Source organism: Poecilia reticulata, linkage group LG4 (assembly GCF_000633615.1).
Source record: "Poecilia reticulata strain Guanapo linkage group LG4, Guppy_female_1.0+MT, whole genome shotgun sequence".
Taxonomy (NCBI): domain Eukaryota; kingdom Metazoa; phylum Chordata; class Actinopteri; order Cyprinodontiformes; family Poeciliidae; genus Poecilia; species Poecilia reticulata.
In genome coordinates this window covers 25909948-25924111 of record NC_024334.1, presented here as the reverse complement: position 1 = coordinate 25924111, position 14164 = coordinate 25909948, and the positions used below count along the sequence as shown (strand labels likewise).

Below are 14164 nucleotides of genomic sequence, written 5' to 3'. Positions count from 1 at the left end.
CCCCACACACACAGAAATCTCTGATACTCAGAGCTTAATACAGGTCCACTAACCGCAACGCTTTGCTTACCCAGCTACACAAATCACACACTCGTTTTATCCGTATTATTAATGTCAAGATGAGGTCTTGCATAACTCTGTTTTTATGTTTTTCAATTTAACTTACATTTCCAACATTTATGTTGATCGAATAGCTAGTCTTGAAGAAAGCTTCCCTCTCCACCTGGACAGAGATGATTCTACCTCAGACATTTTAATAATCTGTAATTTCTTTTAATTGGACTCTTGAGTCATTCAGCTGGTTGTTAAGGCTAAAGCTGGCCGCCTCCTACTATTCATCTTACTCAGGATGAAACTCAATTTTTTTTCCCCGGCTGAGGAGTTATTACCTGTTTTACAGAATCCCTTTCATCATTATTTCTGTTTCACCGTCTCTTATAAGATGGTGATTAATTCCTTTATTTCTTTGTCCTGCCAACACATATACCTGTCCTATGGCTTTACCAAATTTGGTAGTACTTTATTTGAAGGGGTGTGCATAAGACTGACATGTCATAAATATGTTATGAACATCAAGAAGTTTTTATGAATGTCTGTGACTGTTATGAAGTGTCATTCAGTAAATAATGACACTTTTAATGCAAAGTTGCACTAAAGGTTACATTAAAAGTCCATTAAAATTGCCAACTTTGCATTATTTGGTAAATAATGACACTTTTAACGCAAAGTTACACTAAAACTTTGCATTTAAAGTTCATTGAAAGAGTCAACTTTGCATTAAAAGTGTCATTATTTACCGAATGACACTTCAAGACAACGGTCATAGACATTCATAAACACTCCTTCATGTTCACAGCTGTCAATGTTTATGACAGTATTATGTCAGTTTTATGTTTAAATAAAGTGCTACCTCGATTTCCCTCGTTTTTGAAAAGCAATCTATGACTGAAAGTATGAACAGAAGCGAATATGAATACTTATAAACAGATAAGTATTTTTCATCTACTAATAAATCATGCACTATAATAATTAGCTGTGTAATTTCAATTAACGTAGGCTTTCCAGAACCTTCTCAAATTCACTGTTTTCTGTAGCGACGTCCAAAGCAACAGAAGGTGAGTTGGTGTTTGTAGTCAGCATTTAAAAATCGTTCCAGCTTTCCAACTGTGATTTATACCTAATAAAAAAAATCACTACACGCGCTGAAGGACGCGAGAATCAAAGATCTTGAGAGTTTTCTAGTTTAATATTTTCTCATTATTACCTTATTAATTACTTTGTGTTACAGGAAATGTCAGATCGGCGCTGCTTATTCTGCCTGCCACCTCTTCTAATGAGCAAGTAAAGGAGGGTTTTCAAATTGACACGAAAGCTCCTGCAGAGAGGGTGTTCATGGAAACTCCAGAGGGTGAATATTAAGACAGTCTGTGCTCCCGGCTGAGTGGATCGCTGTGTTTCTCATTCTGCCTGAAGATGCGAAGAACTGTTTAATCTTAAAAGCAGGTCCAATTAAAGGCGCTTTGTAAATGGGAAGTCCTTAAAAGCAAAATAAATCTTGCAGGATAATTGTTGCCATGTTGGGAATTTGCTGCCCAAAATACAGTATTGTGACTGAATCTTGTGTTTGTTTTGCATTTTAAGGCAATCTATAAGACACACAAGGTAGACATTGTCTCTGGAAATACTGCTAAAGCTCCACGTAATGTGGAAATACTTAGTTTGCAGTAACAAAATGGAACTGGAAAAGGATTTCTTCATCTTTTCCCTATGGTGATACAACAACTACTTTGTTCTGCTTTGTTTGAAATAACATCTTTATTATGATTTGTTTGAATTATACACACAACCAGGCTCCACATGCTTCAGCTGCACATTTCCTTAACATCATTTTAATGTATATAAAAATTTTGTCATATTATTTTACATTCAGAGGGAACACTGATTATTAAATGTAAGCTAAACTTTAAATCCAACCACACCGGGAATAATGTTGTGCCTAAATGTAAAAAGTTTAGTCTGGCATCGGCTGCAGTGTTGAAACATTGTCCCAGTTGCTGGGTGCAGAAAAGATACAAACTTGAGCAAAACCAGTTCCCCTATTCCAAGGTAGTGATAGTACGCAGTAGAACGTATTTATTTAGTGTCCAATGTTTGCCGTTACTGGTCTGTCTGGTTTGGTGGGGCGGTACAAGTCAGTGATGTTCTCACGGATGTGCCGTGTTGGATCGAAACCGGACAAAGAAGCTGGATTATTTGATGACAGAAATGAGAGACACAAACATGAATCATTCTCCAAACACTTGGACGTCACTAACTAAATATGCACCATCAAAACACACACTCGGATCATTAGTTTAATGATTTCCTGCTGCCGGAACCAAAATAACACCGGAGTTCACCGGGGTTCTCACCGGGCCTCGGAGGCAGGGAAATGCAAAAACCGATTGACAGAAATAATATTCTGCTTGTAATGATTTACTTGAATCCAGCTGAATTAATTCTTATTAGTTCACATTTAGCTTTGGTTTCTCTTTTCCTTTTATTTGTTAAGAATCCTCCAGTTGGCAGATGGTGGACTTTCTATTTCACACAACAGCTCTGTAGCTGCAGGCTACCTTCAGATGTGACACTATTCACAAATATTTTCTACCCAAAACAATTCAGCTTCCCTAATTCCAGCTTGCAGGGAATTAGAGCCTTGAGACACATAAGTGAGCCAGAGAACCTATGGGGTTGTAATCTAGACGGTTAAATCCTTTATAGAAATATTCTATAGTTCTGCTTATTACTCGTGATTGTGTCATAGTTTTAAAGAATAAATCTAAAAATGGATGATTATATAAACAGGATCCATAGACTGCTGTAAAACTAGACCAAAGATTAGGAAACACTGGAGCTTTCAGACCCCGGCAAGCTACCTCTCTACCAAAAATACCCTTTTTTCTAAAAGTGAAGACAAACTTTAGCTTGGATAAAATTGGGGGTATGAAAAAAAAGGAAAAAAAACCTTCTGTGTGCCATAAATAAGATCTTTTGAATATAGAAAATAACGTCTACACTAATCTCCATGGACTTAGTTTGGTTTGCAGCACTTTCTTCACAAGAAAAGCTTTGCTTTGAAGACGAATTTAATGTCATCATCATCATCTGCTTAGCTCTTATTTTCTTCTTGTTTTTATAAGTAGCTAACATTTGTTCCTCATTACATCTCAACAAACTCCACTCAGAAATTTTGATTTCTTATTTTGATCCACCGAAACTGTCTACAGCACACAATGGCTGCTCGATTCAGTGTTGCACACATTTCCCTGCAGGGGTTGATATGTAGCTTTCCTCCTTTGTACCTTGCTGAAGGCAACTAAGAGAACATGATTATATGTTGATAATATTGAGAAACTGATATTGTGAGCATGATTACTCCAACAAAGACTCTAATGGAGGAAGCGCTGCTGAATGCGTCTTTTAGAGTATGTCCAGTATTCCCGTCATTGCTATTCATGCACATAACATGTTCATGACATTAGTCTGTATAAAAAAAAGATCTGTTTTTGTTCTGAAATCAAGTGTGGGTTGACACTAAACACTCAAAAGAACAAAAATAAAGTCTCTAGTGTTGATAATTGTTTATATCACCTGACATGACAAAGAAACAAAGGCTAAATAAAGCAGCTAAAATCCTCACCAGCCATTTTTTTGTTTTGTTTTACCGCCTGTATGTTTTTATTCAAGTTGTTATATAGTGAAAGACATAGCAGGGAAGAGGTTGACGTCATTGTAGCAAAACAACAACTTAATTGTTGACACGTTGTTGGTTTTCATAGTTTGAATAATCCACTCCTGCTGCGTTTCTTTGCTGAAGCAGAGCTGCCATCACGTTTTATGAATTTGTAGGTATATTTAGGAGGTTGCTCAATACTTAATGTTCCTCTGACCGTCTGAGGATTGAACTTCAATGCTTTACACAGACGATGTGTGACGCCCCACAGGGCCAAATGCTTATAAGGAGAACTGCTAATCTACAGTAGATCAATTACTAAGACAGGTTGAAAATGGATCAAATGCCCTTAATAATGTGTCTGTGTGTACTGAGCCAAATTGGAGTGGTGGCACTCTGAAAACAACAAGTGGCTTTGTTGAAAAAGGAGCTGCTCACTGTGCGGTCGAGTCACAGATTGGAAATAAACAGGCTTGCGATGGGAATGAATATCGGACACATTGTTTCACTTCCACAACTCTTCTTCTTTTGGATGTGTTGGGCATCACCTGGTTTTGGATTCATATTCAGACTTTTTTCAGACCTCAAACAAAAATTTGTTAGAAAAATAGTTTCATTTGCTCGCCTTTGTCTACAACCTGCAAAAAAAGCAACAAATCCTTATAAAAATACATATAAAAACAAACTCCGCTTTTAGCAATTTCACAATTTTTTCTTTGCATAATTTCATTGTATCAATAACATTCTTATATCTAATTATCGTGTCGTTAGGTTGAAAACAATGTGATTATCTTTTGCCAATATTAAAAATCCCATGAAAGAGTTGCATCCATCTCTTTTTGCCAAAAATGTTTGTTTTTCTGTTAAAACTTCAAAATAGAAATAAAATGGATGTTCTTTAAAAATAAATTTCCTATACTAAATAGGAAATTTGACATTTTTTAATCAATAATTAAAAAAAATTGTCTTGCAAAGTTCATGTAACTCTTGTGGCCCTAAATGAGTTTTATTTGAATGGTAAATGTTACAGGCTCCTGGTCTAAAACACGATAATGAGACACTATTATGTAATGTGACCTCAACATTTTCCTTCTACGGTCCAGTATTTGTGTGTGACCAACGCCTCGTGCAAAACAAACTGTCCATCAGGCGGTCATGTTTTGCTGCAGTTGCATCATCTTTACAAATCTAGACATTCATCAGAGGCATCAGAGGGTTTTGTTTCAGAAAGATCTTCTAAATGCTGCATGATTTCACTCAGGCTGAAATTCTTCACGTCTAAACGACGCCAGAGATCGTACGATGAGGAGCAGCGAAGCTTAGACGTTTGAAATTTGATTTATGCCTCGTATGACGGTGCTGCTGGATTCACGGTTTCTCAGAACCATTCTAGCATCTATCCACCATTGCTACATGTCCGTCATAACCTCTGTCAGAGCTTTGCTCTCTTTGCTATGATGACAACCCACTACTGTAGGTTTCTACTAAAATTTTCTTTTTTAAACAACAGCTCTTTTCTTGCAGTGGGCACCCGTCAAAAGGCTGGGAGAAAATTCCCTCCTCTGTGTTATTTGCAGCTCCAGACAGTAGGAGTAAATTATGGTCTCTGCTTTGTGGATGTTCTTTAAGTGTACATGTCAAGGTAACTTCACGGGACGTAGACGGAGCACTTTCTCTTTAATGCTCTGCAGCTTGAGCCTTTTGCAGAGGATAATAATCGCTGGGTGAGGAAAGATTACAAGGGAGAAGAGCTTTATTGATCCGACGTACATGGCCGAGGACACCTGTTCCTCCTGTATTTATGCCATTTACTTCTGTTTCTGTTGAAAAATTAAAACATAAAAACATGTAAATTGTAACAGAGTAAAACATTAAAAATACTTAAGAGATCTACAATGTTTTGCTTGTTTGTTTGCTTATTTACGACTACGGCATTTAAGAGTGTAGAGCTGGGTTGCGACTTGCAAACAGAAATCTCCACCTTGTTGACGTCAAGCTGGGGGAATTTCATGACTTTCAGCAGGAAAATGAGCAGATCTCCTGGTATGAGGGCGTTCACAGATTCCAGCTGGGCTGAGCGCAAAGCAGCTTAAACCTATTGATTGGTCACAGAGCTGTGAGAGGCGCAGATAAGAGTCCGACCTCCAGCTGCACTTGGGGATTGAACACGATTGAGATGATAGCAACGGTCTGAGCTCGCTGTGTCTAATTTCTTTTTTCATTTTATTGTTTTATTACCCTCGGCGGCCTGGCATTGCCTCTCCTGCATTTCGATACACATTTATTTTTCAGATGCGCCGGTGAAAGATTCGGGGAATTGCTTTGCGACATTAATCAATGACTCTGACTCAAATGAGTTTGCATGTTTGTTCCAGCCAGGCTTCAGTGGTTATTGTTTACTGCTCTATTTTTTTCTCTCTCTCTTTGCGGTTCTTCCGTTAAGTTCCCTCATCAGACTGAAATTGACCAAAAGGAGGGAAAGCCATCAGAGGAAAGACAAATACGAGAAAACCTAATTAATCCAGCAACAGCCTGTGAATAACACAGTTTGGGCCAAACAAGAATGTCTTCTGAAAAACTGGCAAGCGTAAAGAAGTGAATGTGTGTACTGCTAAATTACTTACTTTTTCAGATGAAGCCGGATCAAGGACGTTTGTTCTTCTCTCGTACACAAATGATGAAGAGCCTTGCAAAAAGTTTGGATTATGTTCTGCAAAATGTTTTGTAATCCAAACAAATTCTACTGCGATATTTTTGATGTAAATCTTATGAATGCTTAATAAAGCAGGTATACTCTCAGAAGCTTTTACATATTTTGACTGTTTCATACTGAAGATTTTGCCACTAAATGTAATATTCTAAACGACACTGTCTAATCTGAGAGCTTTAGGTTTTTGATGCTGTCATTTGGCATATAATTAAAGATAAGCATGATTAAAAAAATACTTACCTTAATGTTAATTTGCTTCCTTCCCACAGTCGGACACTTTGCTCCTCAGCTGCGTCCAACCACCTGATTTCCTCACCTGCATCCAAAGTCATTCTCCTCTCCTTCCCCAGTATTTAAGCATGTCATTCTTCATCACTGGACTTTTTTCTCACTTCCTGTTTTCTGGCAGCATCCTGTGACTCTGTGACTCCATGCATCTCTTCATTTGGATCCTCTTGAAAGCTACAAACCATGACATTTTTAGGCTCAGCTGTAAGCCTTGTTCATTTCCAAAATAGTTCACAACAGTTGATTAAAACATTGTGTTGAGTGACAGTTTTTGAAAAGACATAATTGGTCAATTACATTGCATGTTTGAATTCATAACACGCTATGAAACAGAGTTTGGACGTATCAATTTTAGAGCTGGATTGAAATAGAAAGTTTGTAACAGAAGCAGCAGGATTATGGCCTTTATGGTTTTAACGCTCCCTCCATATAAACGCTCCTCTAAACCACTCAGTCAGACCTCCTCCTTCAGTTCTCCTCTCTGGTTGTTCTGCCTCCTCTGGCCTCATCTTGTCATGTGGAACAAATTGAGGAGAATGATAAGAGGATTGGCTTTAGATCTGATTTAGTGTTTTTCACCTTAAGGCAAGGGACCAAATGCTCCCATAAAGCAGACAGAATGGGAAGAAATGGTTTCTTTTGAAACCTTGGCTAATAGGTTCTCTTCACTTTTAGGGGAGACATTTCACCAAACAGCTGCAGTTTTTTCCCCCACCAGCTATTTAAATGTGATGCATAATAATGCAGCACCTTCCATAATCATAAGTGGTATTAATAAAGATGAGCCAAAAAAAAAAAAACTGCAGCAGGTGGGCAACACGACTAGTGAGCTGCGATTCCTTTTTGATTTTTCGTTTTTATTAAAAAAAAACTTTTCTTCTGAAAGCAGCTACTAGAAATATTTTCATGATGTCCAATAAGCACCTTTAAAAGGTCGCCCTGCAGAAGCTTTGCATAACTTAATCAAGTCTAAAAACTAGACGAAGGGTGTATTTGTTATCTCTATCAGTTCAGACTCGATGATCACAGATGATATAATTTTATCCTTTTCCTGCTGTTTCTTGGGAAAATGGAAGATTAAAGGTTGCATTAATGAGGCAGTGAATGAATACACAGCTTTGTTTTCTCTTCATCCTGCTTTGCAATACATATAAATATATTTTTCTGATGTTTTCTGTTGCTCTTTCCTCTCTCTATTGAAACCCTCGGGTTCCACTGGGTGCAGGTCTCTAAAAATCACACCTGGCCATGGCTTTGTTCTGTCCTCTGCATGATTTCACACCATGCAGTGAATACAAATTTTCGGGGAATTCACACTTCAGTGACCTTGGTTGTTGTAGAGAAAGAGATTTAGTGTCTTTCTCACGGAAGAAGGAAAAACAGAATCTCACACATTGTTTAAAACATTTAAACATTCATGTTCTGAAAACAGCTCTTTGGTTTGGTGGTCATCTTTCAGTGGAAAGGCCAACTTTTAACTTTTAAAATTCCTATTTGTCGCCTGACTGTCAATTTAAATTGCTTCGTGTTGTACATGGATTATTATTTTTTTGTCTCTGTGTGGTGCCCAGGTTGTACCTCGCCTCTCACACAACGGCTGCTGGAGATGGGCACCAACCATCCTGCAACCCTGCAAGGAAAAGGATGGATGTAACGTAATCTCTAAAAAAAAGACATGTGATGGCCAAATCAGATAATCACATAGCATCAGCTGGGCTTTAACTTTGAAGAGCTGAGGAACAATTAGCCTGAAGCAGAAAGCGTAATATTATGAAAAAAAAAGTAAAAAGAAGTAGATTGGAAATTTGATATGCATGTGCTTAGGAAGTCCTGCTTAGCCCACATTTATTAAAAGAGCAAAAATGTTGACATTTTATCCAATAATTTCCCCCAATATGCTTTTTTCTTCAATATGTTGCAAGATTCTCCTTTAAAGCCTGCAGCCTTTATTTTCAAGTGACATTCACTTGTTATACTCAACTCCACAACCATTGGTTAATGCATTATCTCCACATAGAAAGCTAAGGAAAAGCTGATACTTTAAAAGTCAGAATAATGGCAGCAGTGACTATATATGCATCCTGATCTCAAATGCTGCCAATAATACAGCTCAGGTTCTGGGAAAAAAAACAAAAAAAACAGCAATACCTGGAAAAACACGAATCACAGTGAAGAAGTTCGTGAAAACAAGGTTATCTCTACACCCAATGATTAATTATTCTCAGAGACACATTTAAAGAACTTCAACCCTCCAGACAAAAGGGGAAAAAAAACTAGTTGCAAGGCTGATAAATATGAAATATCCGCGTAACAATGACAAATGTCATTACTGCCATACTTGGAAGCAGCATCTTCGTTCTTTGTTTGCCGTCTGTCAGAAGCACCGTGGTGTCTGCTGGATAATGAAGGTCTGATTCAATATATTTGTGACCTCCACGGCGTGTGATGTTCAGTCTGCAGAGAGAACAGCACAGCAGAAACCTCTCTTGAGAGAAGAGAAATAATAGACCTGCGTGAGAGCACTTATGGCAGATTGGAGGAATCGCAGAAAGCAAGACAGCTTGAAATAATTGTGCTTTAAAGTAAAAATTATATACAAGAAAATAACACAAAAGCCTCTCTGTGGTGCTCAGAACTTTATTAGCTATGTGAGGAGCATACATTTTATTATGATATTCTAATTTTACTGGTGAGACTTCAGTTTCCATTGAATAACTGAGTGAGACATGGTCAGACACACCAGAATGTGTTTCTAAGCAAGAAGACTTGCGTGACAACAAATGAAAAAATAAATTTTTTATGCAAGTTTTTCTATGACCTAGTGAACTGAGGATGCAACCTTGCCTTTGACCCAATGACTGATGGGAAAGACTCCAGGCCTTCTCGGCCCCTGAACACACAGAGTCAGAATAGAAGAGAGTAAGAGAACCATGATGATTTATTTCTAAAGATTATTGTCTTTTCTCTCTTTTCTATGTTACCAGATAGATACATTATCTAAATGCACCATGGCTTCTGAAGTTTTGTATTTAGCCCTAATGTTGTTTCTTTTGTGCGTTCCTAATATATTGGATAGATTAGGATGTTTATGACCTTAACGCTTGCCTAATTTTAACCGTCCACCACGCCAAGCTTTCAAGAAACGGATCATAATTTCAGAACTTGTAAACTGGCTTTAAGTCATTTTCAAAACTATGGTGGAGCAACAGGTGGTGTTAGAAACAAATACATTAGAGCTCCTGAGTTGGTCATGAAATAATATGACTGCAGATACGATGAATACCACCAGGCAGCTTTTTCATTAGAATCTAATGCCATCCCTCACCAGGTCCTAACTGAGCCCATCGATTTTCTCCCACAGAGAGCGTTATCACTGTGGTTTCTCAACCTTATCCTTCTTTTTCTGTAATATCTCTTCTTCCAATCCCCTCTTAAACTCAGCCTCCAGTCTGCTGATGCACAAGCTTGCACACTCTTTCTTGTTGTTATGCCACAGTGAGGACCACAGACAAAAATAATCCAAATTATGTCTAATTTGTGTTAACAATGTTTACATTAGTTTGGGTTAACATATATGCTCTCTTTGTGAAAGACAAATTAGCATTTTCAAAACTTTTTTATTTTTCCTCCATCATTTAAAACAGGGGTCCCCAAACTTTTTCCTGTGAGGGCCACATTTCCCTTCTCTGGTGGGGGGCCGGAGTCAAGTTTGTAACAGAAAAAGAGTGACGATTGCAGGAGTGCCTAAATGTAAAAATGCATTGTTTTCCAGAAAGCACAATCAAATAACCCTCTCTGGGTTCTTCACAGAAAAATTCCAGGAACTAACTATTTATGAAATAAATACCGTATTTTCCAGATTATAAGCCGCAGATTTCTCTGCCGTCTAGGTTTTCCACAACGATGTAGCAGCAGCAGAGGGCAGACACCCAAAATTTGAGTCATAACAGGTCAATTGAATATCACATTTATTACGGTTGAAAAAGAAAAAGTTGCCAAGTTTAGATTTAACTGAACTGATTTCGGTAGTTTCCGAACGGTAACTGTAGTAAAAGTACTGATCCTTTGTGTCTGCTACTAGCATGTGCCAAATGAAAATGGGCGCTTTCTTCTTCTTCTTCTTCTTCTTTTTTTCTTCTTCTTCTTATTTAGATTTCAACGGCAGCTTGCATCCATTATTGTTGCACTACTGCCATCTATTGGATCCTAATATCTATACCTCAAATTCTCATAATGATCMSAGTATTATTTAAAAAACGAAAAATCTTCTTTTTCCCCCTCAATGCTATTTAACTGATCAACAACATTCTCAAATTTTAATTCCCTATTAAAACCTAATTCCATTTTAATGGGCACTTTCTTCTTTGATTTCCTATTTTGACTTCCAATGATTCACTTCCTGCTAAAGAGCCCCCTGGTGGTTGAAGAAAAATTCACATATAAGCCGCACTGGGCTTATATGTGAACTGCAAGGTTCAAAGCTTAGGAAAAAAGTAGCGGCTTATAGTCTGGAAGATACGGCATATGAAAAAAAATCTAAATGCTCTCTGGTATTGTTCAAGGGGCCGGACCAAATGTGGAGGTGGGCCGGATCCACATTTGGGGACCACTGATTTAAAAGATAATTTTTTTAATATCACTTATGTGGATCTAAATCTTTGTACTGATTTTGAAAAATAATAATACAAAAAAATTGGTATAAGAATATTCATTAGTTGGATACGAATTAAAATAAACAGAGCCTTCAAAATTAAAGAAATTAGGTTATTCCACTGAGAGTGGTTACTCATGCTTGGCCTTCACACCATTTTTATTTTTAACATGAAATCCCAATTAGTGTGATTACCTGAAATTAAGTCCAATAATGACAGAGTTAGTCACAATGTGTACCAAGAGATAAAACCTCAGTTGGAGACGCTACTATCACAGGGCGAAATCTATCCAGCGATGCAGATTATTAACGTAAGGCAAGAGCGAACAAAAGCTTGTGGCACAACAGGCCCTGAAAATTAACGTGCTGGTTTTTATATGTGCTGCACAATTTTACTATTACTGACAGGTGGTTGTCCTCTGTCTTCACTCGGACCTTGATTTACAGTCGTACTCAAAAAATATCACAACATATGCTCTGGTAAGGCTTGTTTGTCAGATTAAAAGTACCTTTTAAAAACATCCTTTCACGAAACGCACATTTCTATATAAAATATTTTTAAAAAACGAAACTTAATTTTTTAAAAATGATCACAATAGGCATTTAAAGACATGACGACATCGCTAAGTTTCTAAATAACATATTATGTGTTTCACTTAGTGAATGTAATTACTGAAGTGAAGGAACATTTCAGTAATATTCAACCTGTTCGTAAAGGTGAACTAATTTTCTCTCAGGACAGTAAAGTGTGAGAATATATATACATTTTTTAATCCCATTAGAGTGATGGGATCATCAGCTCTAACTCTTGTCTAATATCTTAACCTTTTGTTCTTAAGGATAAGGTCATCCACTGCTGACAGAGAGATATATAGACACCCTTCTGTCAAATTTTAATCCGAGTTTGATGGATTAAACGTTATCAAAGCCCGCCCCCTTTAATTACTCCCTCCTCCCTCCACCTCCCCCCATAGGACGTTTGTGACCTCCTGACCTTCCCCTATGGAAAGTTTGTGACCTCGTGACCTTCCCTTATGGAAACTTTGTAACCTCCCCCCATAGGACGTTTGTGACCCTGTGACCTCCGATACCCTTCAGTCAAATTTTAATTGGAGTTTGAAGGATTAATTGATATTAAACCCCTCCCCCCTTCCTGTGACCGGATATCCCCCGTCCCCACCCCTCCCCACGAACAAAGACTTTAATCATACGGGAACTTTGTAACCTCCTGACCTCCCTCTGTGACCATCTGCTCAGCGTTAACTCCTCCCAAACTCTTTGAATTAACCAATAGGAATCATTTACTTGTAAGTGAATAAATAAATATWCTATATTCTAAACCATGTTGAATTAGATTAGGAATAATGTAACTATCTCCGGTTTTAAACAGATTGTCATGCTGCGTGTGTATCTGTCATTAAAGAATGGGGCAGACTTATAGCATGGTAAGAGGGACTGACCTCTGTCCAGCACAGCAAAGTATTTGTGTGTGTGTATGTGTGCGTGTGTGTGTCCCTGCATAAGAGTGGGTAGGAACCTCTGAATGAAAACAACAGTTTAACTGTTTTACTGTAAATTTTTAAGGTAGCATGACTAGTTAGTGCTGACTGAGTTTGTAATTTCCTTCATCCGTTCCGAAAACAGTCACTTAAATTTTAAACTCCATAGGTACCTTTCTGTATCACCTGCTAGTGTGATACATTTCAGTAAAAGTTCCTCATCTGTAATTGCATTTCTTAAAGATATGTGGCAAGTTGTAAACAAGCCTACATGAGGCTACTCAAATTTAACTTTTAGTTTTCTGCAGTGAAAGTGAAAGACAAACTCTAACATCACTGCCTTTCCAGGATTTGTCCTCACATCATTGTGAATTCTACTTTGCTTCAGTCTTTTTCCAGCTGTTGAATCAACACTCATCTTCTCAGTGCTTCATGCTTTCTCCAAAATAGTAAAGGTTGGTTGAAACTTATAGATTTGTTTTTTCTTCAACACTTGCTAGCGTGATACATTTCAGTAAAAGTTCCTCATCTGTAAATGTATTTTTTATGAATATGTGACAGGGACTAAACAGGCCCACGTGAGGCTACTGCTCATATTTATCTTTCAGTTYTCCCCAAAGTTTAAAGTTTTTACACTGCACCACCACGCTTCAAGAGTTGCTCCAACAATTGTTTTGTTACCTTTAAAATTACGTACAGCTTTTGTCTCTAACTTATACGTTGTTTGTTTTTTGACACTAATGATTCTTTCCTTCCATCTGTTATCTTACTGCTTAAGTGTGTTCACTAACAAAATATAGTACACCTTTAGTTGTTAAGGTTTCATTACTAAAAACTTATAAATGATCAATGTCAACCATCAGTCTGTATTCAAGTATTTAGTACAATTTCTATTTATTTAGATTTGATGTTTTGATGTGAGCACTTAGATTTCTATCGATTTATTGAATGATGCTCTATGTAAATATTKATCAAACTGAATGATCATTCAGGTTTTATATAGTTTTTGCTTTCCTTTCAATGTTTGTTGCACAAATTCAAATATATGCTGGCTATCGACCAACAATTCAATCAGTGAATCTTAGTTTTTTTTCTCAAGTAACCCCTCTCACAGAGACTTACTTACATCTTCTGACACTTGGTCCTACTTATAATAACATTGACTTGCTATTGCTACACTTTACCTAATAATAAAACATGCTCACTACACAACCAGGCTCTGAGAGTTGGTCACAATGTGGTAAATTGTTTTGTTACCTTTAAAAGTATCTACAGCTTTTGATGCTGTCTGTTCACTAATG

General features: G+C 37.4%; 1 long non-coding RNA gene across 1 annotated transcript in view; it reads right to left on the bottom strand.

The window, feature by feature from the left end:
- Positions 1-4657: 4657 nt before the first annotated feature.
- Positions 4658-14164, bottom strand: part of LOC108166233 (uncharacterized) — a 16568-nt gene continuing 7061 nt past the window's right edge. The window contains exons 3-5 of the long non-coding RNA XR_001776526.1: positions 9052-9167; positions 8292-8343; positions 4658-6887 (exon numbers count right to left, since the gene is read on the bottom strand). This is a non-coding gene — a long non-coding RNA (uncharacterized LOC108166233). The remainder of the gene's footprint in view (positions 6888-8291; positions 8344-9051; positions 9168-14164) is intronic.